Source organism: Hylobates moloch, unplaced genomic scaffold (genome assembly GCF_009828535.3).
Source record: "Hylobates moloch isolate HMO894 unplaced genomic scaffold, HMol_V3 SCAFFOLD_1, whole genome shotgun sequence".
NCBI classification, from domain to species: domain Eukaryota; kingdom Metazoa; phylum Chordata; class Mammalia; order Primates; family Hylobatidae; genus Hylobates; species Hylobates moloch.
The window spans coordinates 109889179-109897506 of record NW_026652276.1 but is presented as its reverse complement, the minus strand read 5'-3'; the positions used below and the strand labels follow the sequence as shown (position 1 = coordinate 109897506).

Here is an 8328-nt window from a genome sequence, read left to right as displayed (position 1 = left end):
TTAGTTGGGTCACGTTCTTCTCATTATGAAGGTCAGAAGCTCCCAAAGGGGTGTGCAAAAACACACAATATATGTTAAACTGGCTTAAATGCAAACTTAGAGTCAGAATTGCAAAACTGTCACTTTCACTCACTCTGCCCTGGCCAAAGCCAATCACACAGTCAAGCCAGATGTCAACAGAGCAGGAAGGTATGCTTCCCCTTCTGAGCTGGTGAGGGAGAGAGTGACTATTCACCGGTTAATAATCGAATGCCTTGGGTGGGATTCTGGAAGTTAGTGGTAGTGGCTTAATTTTTCATCCCCCTGAGTCCTCTACAAAAAATAGACAGCACAACTAAGATGTTACATCAAAGACCTACTAATAAGGTACTGTAAAATACAAGCAATGACAGCCATGACTTAAGCCTCCTTGTGGAAGGAAGCAGGAGAGGATATCCAGGCTTGTGATGACCACAAGAACAAGGGAAACTCAGAACATTGGTGCTCACTGAAAAGTATCACAGACTGAATGTAAATTATTTCAACCACCATGGAAGATAGTGTAGCAATTCCTCAAACATCTAGAGGCAGAAATACTATTCGACCCAGCAATCCCATTACTAAGTATACACTCAAAAGAATATAAATCATTCAATTATAAAAACACATGCACTTGTATATTCATCGCAGCACTAGTCACAGTAGCAAAGACATGGAATCAACCTTAATGCCCATCAACGATAGTCTGAATAAAGAAACATGGTACACATACATGGTGGAATACTATGCATCCATAAAAAGGAATGAGATCATGTCCTTTGCAAGATCATGGATGGAACTGGAGGCCATTATCCTTAGCAAACGAATGCAACAACAGAAGACCAAATACCACATGTTCTCACTTATAAGTGGGAGCTAAATGATGAGAACACATGGACACATGGTGGGAATAACATATACTGGGGTCTGTTAAAAGGTTGGGGGTGGGAGGAGGGAGAGGATCAGGAAGAATAGCTAATAGATACTGGCTTAATACCTGGGTGATGGGATGGTCTGTGCAGCAAACCACCATGGCACATGTTTACCTATGTAACAAACCTGGGCATTCTGTACATGAGCCCCTTCCCCCGGTAGAAACAATCTAATGCAGTGGTTACAAGCACTGATTCTTACCCCAGACAGCCTGAGTTGAAATTCTGGCTCTCTTAATGACTCTGTGACAATGAGAAAGTGATTTAATCTCTCTGAGCCTCAGTTTCCTTATATATAAAGTCAGATGATAATAATAATACCTATATTGCTGGGCGCGGTGGCTCATGCCTGTAATCCCAGCACTTTGGGAGGCGGAGGCAGGTGGATCATCTGAGGTCAGGAGTTGGAGACCAGCTTGGCCAACATGGTGAAACCCCATCTCTACTAAAAATAAAAAAATTAGCCAGGCGTGGTGGTGCACCCCTGTAATCCCAGCTATTTGGGAGGCTGAGGCAGGAGAATCACATGAACCTGGGAAGCAGAGGTTGCAGTGAGCTGAGACTGCACCACTGCCCCCTAGCCTGGGCAACAGAGTGAGACTCTGAAAAAAAAAAGAAAGAAAGAAAGATGAAAGAAAGAAAGAAAGAGAGAAAGAAAGAAAGAGGGAAAGAAAGAAAGAAAGAAGAAAGAAAGAAAGAAAGAAAGAAAGAAAGAAAGAAAGAAATAGAAAGAAATGCTGTAAGTAATAAATAATATAGTGTATCACCAAGAATCTCCATTTTCTACTGAGACATTCATTCCCCCAGCTGGTAGTGTTGGCAGCTGATGGATTTGAGGAGTGTCTCTTTGGGACTTGCTGAGTCAAATAGATCAGCATAGTCCAAGTTCATGTCCCCTTTCTAGGGCAGTCTGTATATTAGGTTGGTGTGAATATAATTGTGGTTTTTGCATTGTTGAAATTTGCCATTTGATATTGGAATATATTCTTAAATAAATGTGATTATGTTATACATCATTTTAATGGCATTTCTCGCTTTTTTTTGCTAATGACTTATTACTTGCTGTTTATTTTATATTTATGTTAGACTATGGAAATGATGTTAGACAAAAAGCAAATTTGAGCGATTTTCTTATCTGAGTTCAAAATGGGTCGTAAAGCAGCAGAGACAATTCACAACATCAGCAATGCATTTGGCCCAGGAATGGCTAACAAATGTACAGTGCAGTGGTGGTCCAAGAAGTTTTGCAAAGGAGACGAGAGCCTTGAAGATGAGGAGCATAGTGGTCAGCCATCGGAAGTTGACAACGACCAACTGAAAACAATCTTCTAAGCTGATCCTCTTACAACTACAAGAGAAGTTGCCGAAGAATTCAATGTCCACCAGTTTACAGTCATTCAGCATTTGAAGTGAATTGGACAGGTAAAGAAGCTCCATAAGTAGGTGCCTCATGAGCTGACCAAAAAATCAAAAAAATTGTCATTTTAAAGTGTCATCTTCTCTTGTTCCTGTGCAACAACAATGAATCATTTCTCAATCGGATTGTGACGTGCAATGAAAAGTGGATTTTATACGACCACCATTGATGACCGGCTCAGTGGCTGGACTGAGAAGAAGCTCGAAAGCACTTCCAAGAGCCAAACTTGCACCAGAAAAAGGTCATGGTCACTGATTGGTCACCTGCAGTTGGTCTGATCCACTGTAGTTTTCTGAATCCTGGCAAAACCATTACATCTGAGAAGTATGCTCAGCACATCGATGAGATGTACAGAAAACGGCAATGCCTGCAGCTGGCATTGGTCAACAGAAAGGGCCCAATTCTTCTCCTCGACAAGGCCCCACCACAGGTCACACAACCAATGCTTCAAAAGTTGAACGAATTGGGCTATGCAGTTTTGCCTCATCCACCATATTCATCTGACCTCTTGCCAACCAACTACCACTTCTTCAAGCATCTCAACAACTTTTTGTAGGGAAAGCACTTCCACAACCAGCAGGATGCAGAAAATGCTTCCTAAGAGTTTGTTGAATCCTGAAGCACAGATTTTTATGTTCCGGGAATAAAAAACTTATTTCTCATTGGCAAAAATGTGTTGATTGTATTGGTTCCTATTTTGATTAATAAAATTCGCCGTCCAAAACCACAATTTCTTTTGCAACAGTCAACCTTGAATGGCTGGTCAAAGTGAGATATAATGATTTATCTCTCTGCCTAAAGCTGGGAAATTCTGAAAATGCTTCCTTCCCTGCATCAGAGATCCCATAGAATAAGCTGGGGCATCTCTTGCAGCTGCATCACAGCCTAAAATCTCCCACTGTCCTATCCTGTACACTTCACTCCCCAAAAGGTCTTGATCCTCAAAGTATTCCCCTCAAGAATTTCCAGCATGCAGCTCTCCATCACAGCCTGTTTTCTGGAGAGCCAGACTTCATAAAGGTGTTGTAAGGATTATATAAGTGAAGACTTATTAGCTAGAACCACAGGATGAGGAGGATGATGATGCTGATGATGACAGTGTGATAAGTGATATCCTCTGTTGGTCATAACATGAGTCCTAGTGGATAAGAAACTGTCCCCAACCTATCTTAGAATGGTGCTCCAACTATTCAAGTGTTGGCTATTATTTCCTTATCAAGGCCAATCTTTTGGTGATGGCATGAGTAAATACAGCATTCTCCCCTATTAGTATGTCATATTCATCAATTTTTAAAAAAATTCTCAGATGTGGAGAAAGGGGAACTCCAGTACACTGTTGATGGGTAGGTAAGTTAGTATAGCTACTATGAAAAGCTGTATGAAAGGTCCTCAAAAAGCTAAAAACAGAGCTACCATACGATCCAGCAATTCCACTATTGCGTATATATCCAAAGAAAAGGAAACCAATATACTCAAAGAAAAGGAAATCAATATACTGAAGAGATATTTGCAGTCCCATGGATTGTAGCACTATTCACTGTAGCCAAAATATAGAATTAACCGACTTGCCCATCAATGGATGGATAAAGAAAATGTGGTGCATAAACACAATGGAATATTATGCAGCCATAAAAAAGAATAAAATCCTATCATTTGCAGCAACATGGATGAAACTGGAGGTTACTATGTTAAGTGAAATAAGACAGGCACAGAAAGACAAAGATTGCATGCTCTCACTTGTATGTGGGGGCTTAAAAAAGTGGATCTGGTGAAGATAGGAAGTAGATTGGTGGTTATCAGAAGCCAGAAATGGTGTGGGGAGGGATGAAGAGAGCTTAATTGCTAGGTACAAACATAGTTTGATAGAAGAAATGAGACCTAGTGTTTCATGGAGTGATAGTTTACAATAATCTATTATATATTTCAAAACAGCTAGAATAAAAAGGTCTCTAGCATAAAGAAAAGACACATATTTATAGTGATGGATACCCTAATTCCACAGGTTTGATCTTTACAAATTGTATGAATGTATTAAATTTTCCCATATACCTTGAAAATATGTGCATTTATGATGTATCAATTTAAAAATAAAATTTAAAAAATCCTCTGGAGGAATGACTGGTAGTTCTATATTCATTCTCAATTTTACTTTTACTAGCAACCAGTGAAGGATTTATTACATTTTGTATCCAACAAAAGTATGTGTGAAAATATAAGAAAATTACATTTTTTTGCCTCAAAAGGTGTGTCCCCATAAGACAAGTGGGAAAAATGACAAAGGGAAAAAATGACAAAGGGAAAAAATTTTACAATGGAAATATCTGAAAGATAATACTTTAACCAAAAGACCAAAATTAGCTTTACCAGCTGAGATGTGTCAACACTACGTGCCTCCTGATATGATGCACTGAGAAAGATATAACATCACTTGTCTAATTCACTGAAAATACAGAGCCTGAATAAAAGCCGGAACATTCAACAAATCTAAATTGAGGGACATTCTACAAAATATCTGCCTAAAACTTACCAAAAGTGTCAAGGTCATAGAAGACAAAGAAAGCCTGAGGAAATGTCGTAGGTTGTAAAAGACTCAAGAGCCATAAAAGCTAAATGCAATGTGCAATCTTGGTTTGGGCCCCAGACCAGAAAGAGGACATTAGTTGGATAGTTCAAGAAATTTCCATAAAGCCTATGGATTAGTTAATAGTTGTGTGATGGTAGGGAGTTTTGGTTTTGTTGTGGTGAGGTACTCCAATTATGGCCCATTCTTCCCGCTAATTATAACTATAAACTCCAGAGCAAACACACACACGCACACACACACACACACACACACACTACCCCAGGATTTTGTAAAGCAACCAAAAGCAAGCAGTTTGTGGAGGAGAGATGATCTCTACATCCGGGTGAGTCTCCCATCTTTGTGTAGATTTGCCTCAAATGTGGGCTCAGTCTTGAAAATTGTGTAGCATAGCACAGGCTGCTAAAACTTCAATAGAAACTGCCATCTAGAAATTCTATTTGTTCAATTTTTAAATCCACTCAGCCACCTCTGCAGCTTCTTATTTTATAGCCACAATCCAAATCTCCTTTTATTTTTTTAAACATATGAATCGTAGTTATTTTATATTCTTATCTGATGATAATTGTGGTGTTTGAATATTAGGGCACCTGATTCTCTGGTTTTGTCTATGGTTTCTGCTGACTCAGACTATGGTGCTTCCTTATATATTTCATAAATATTGACTATGAACTCATCTCCCATGGAATGTTATCAATGGATATACTTTGAGACCTTCTTTTAAAGATGCACTCTACAAAGTTTTATGTAAGTTTCCACTGGGTATCTAGGAGACACTACCAACCCAGCATCTCTTTAAAATACATTCTCAGCTTGAAGAATTTTAGGCCAACCAGATAGGGTAAACTGGGGCTGCAAATCTATATGGAGGCCAATTTGTAATTGCACATTCAAAGAGAAATTTAGACTGAGAGCAGTGGTTCGCTCCTGTAATCTGAACATTTTGGGAGGCCAAGGTGAGAGGATCACTTGGGCCCAGGAGTTTGAGACAAACCTGGGCAACATAGCAAGACCCTGTTGCTACCAAAAATGAAAAAAATTGCCAGGCATGGTGGCACAGGCCCGTAGTCCTAGCTACTTGGGAAGCAAAGGCAGGAGAGACGCTTGAGCCCAGGAGTTCGAGGTTACAGTGATCTACGATCATACCTAACTGCACTCCAGCCTGGGTAACGGAGTGAGACCCTATCTCTAGAACGAACAAACAAAAAACAGAAGCAGATTCATCTGTTCCTTCCACTCATAACAAAGGCAGATACAGGAATTTACTTCTTGTTCTCTTATGTGGAGCAAGTTTATTTCTAGTTTATTCTTTTTTTTTTTTTTTTTTTGTGACAGAGTCTCGCTCTGTCACCCAGGCTGGAGTGCAGTGGCGCGATCTCGGCTCACTGCAAGCTCTGCCTCCCGGGTTCACGCCATTCTTCTGCCTCAGCCTCCCAAGTAGCTGGGACTACAGGCGACCACCACCACATCCGGCTAATTTTGTTTTTTTTTGTATTTTTAGTAGAGACGGGGTTTCACCATGTTAGCCAAGATGGTCTCGATCTCCTGACCTTGTAATCCACCCACCTCAGCCTCCAAAAGTGCTGGGATTACAGGCGTGAGCCACCGTGCCCAGCCTCTAGTTTATTCTTAAAATGATAGTGTAGTCTTTTGAGACCACAATTCTATGTGTGTTGTGGGGGTGAGGGGTTCTATTAACCTCTACATTAAGCTAGATGCTAAGCTATATCATTAGGTCCCTATAACTACCTAAAAATCACAGGGGTTTCTGGCAGATGTTTCCAATGCCAAAGCCACAAGCCAAGCTATTTTATTCTCTAATTACACCATTCCCTTTGTGTTTAGCCTCTGAGGTTTCCTTAACTGCTTGTCAGCTCAGAAATTATTTTAAAAATCCTTCTAATAAAATATTTCTGGCTATTTTAAACAAGAGGGTTATAAAATCTGCCATGCTGCTAGAAACAGATATATCTTTATCACTGTTGACTGTAGACTATATTTTTCTGAATATCCTACGCTGACTTCAAGAATAGCCAGATACGATGGCTAGCGTAGGTCAGATATTCTATTACCCTCATGAAACCTGTAATTTTGATATATTTTTTAGCCCTTGCCTAACCCATAACTCTAGCCAAAGACTGACTGAATCTTGGACACACAGAAACTTCTAATCTTTCCCTGGACTCTGGGTCCTACTACTCATTTGTAGCATCCCTGATGTCCCTCCTGAGCCACCCACCTCCAAGACATCGCCACTTGGATTTCAGTATTGTGGCAGGTGCAAAGCAGCTATTCCCACTCAGTAAGGAAGATGTTGGTGCTGCAGCAGACTCACAGTCCCCAAAGAAAGGCTCCAGTTGTGGTAGTTCATTAATATTAAAGAAGATAATCACTGTGATAAGAAAGAAGGATGTCACGTTCAATAGTGAAGACTTTCTAGAGAATGACGTACTGCAGACAAATCCAAACTAGGAAAATGAATAGAACCTCCAAAACAATTCTACAAAGTTAATATTTCAAGCAACACCATTAGCTACAAACCTTGAATGCTGATGAGCTACTGTGTACAGAGGCTCTGTGACACCTGCAGCTCATCTGTCCCCAAGGAGGTGAGATGAAAGCTTCAGACCACGATTTCGTTAGTTGCCCAGTAGTGCCAAAAGGCCTCAGCCTTTGCACCTGGCAGGTGTAGTCCAGCAGTGGAGTGAGACACCAACTCCCGGGCGGGGACAGACAGAGAATGGGAGGATATTTTGGGCATTTCCTGCAGATTCAGGAAGAAGGAAAGAAGGTTGGTTTTCTCCTTTGAGGATAGAGCTGTTCCAGCTTTTTATTTGTTTTGATAGCAAAGCGATGCATAAAATAAATGTGCAAAATGGGTGCAACATAAACAAATTGTAACAGCACTGAGCTCACCAAGTGTGAGGCATGTTGAGTTAGCCAAACAGCACACACATTCCCCACGGGGCTATAGCAAGCCGAGTAAGATACCTTGCAACGGTGGCCCCTGTGTGAATGTGTGAGCGTGTTTATGTCTATGCTTAACACTCATTCCACAGCATTTATTTTACACTTGTTCTGAAGCAAGTATTATGCAAGTGCTGAGGATGGAAAGAAAGAAAAAAAAGGGATAGATTCTGCTCTGGTGAGCTCATTTTCTTCCTGGTGAGGAAGAAAAATGTGTAAACAGGTCATTGTAATACAAGGCATTATCTTGTGTGTGTCTGTGTTTTGTGGTCTATGAACGCTTCTGTGTTCATCGGAGCAGGCTCCTTCCTTATAAACATGCTTGGAAGGGCCTCATGGTTCCAAAGCCACCTTTGCAACCCAATCAGTAAACCTAAATGGATGTCCAAGGGGATCGTGAACAATACAAGCCA

The 8328-nt window shown here is 40.6% G+C and overlaps 1 pseudogene; it reads left to right on the top strand.

Moving 5' to 3' along the window:
• Positions 1-2039: 2039 nt before the first annotated feature.
• LOC131381975 (histone-lysine N-methyltransferase SETMAR-like) lies at positions 2040-3072 on the top strand (annotated as a pseudogene).
• The last annotated feature ends 5256 nt before the right edge of the window (positions 3073-8328 follow it).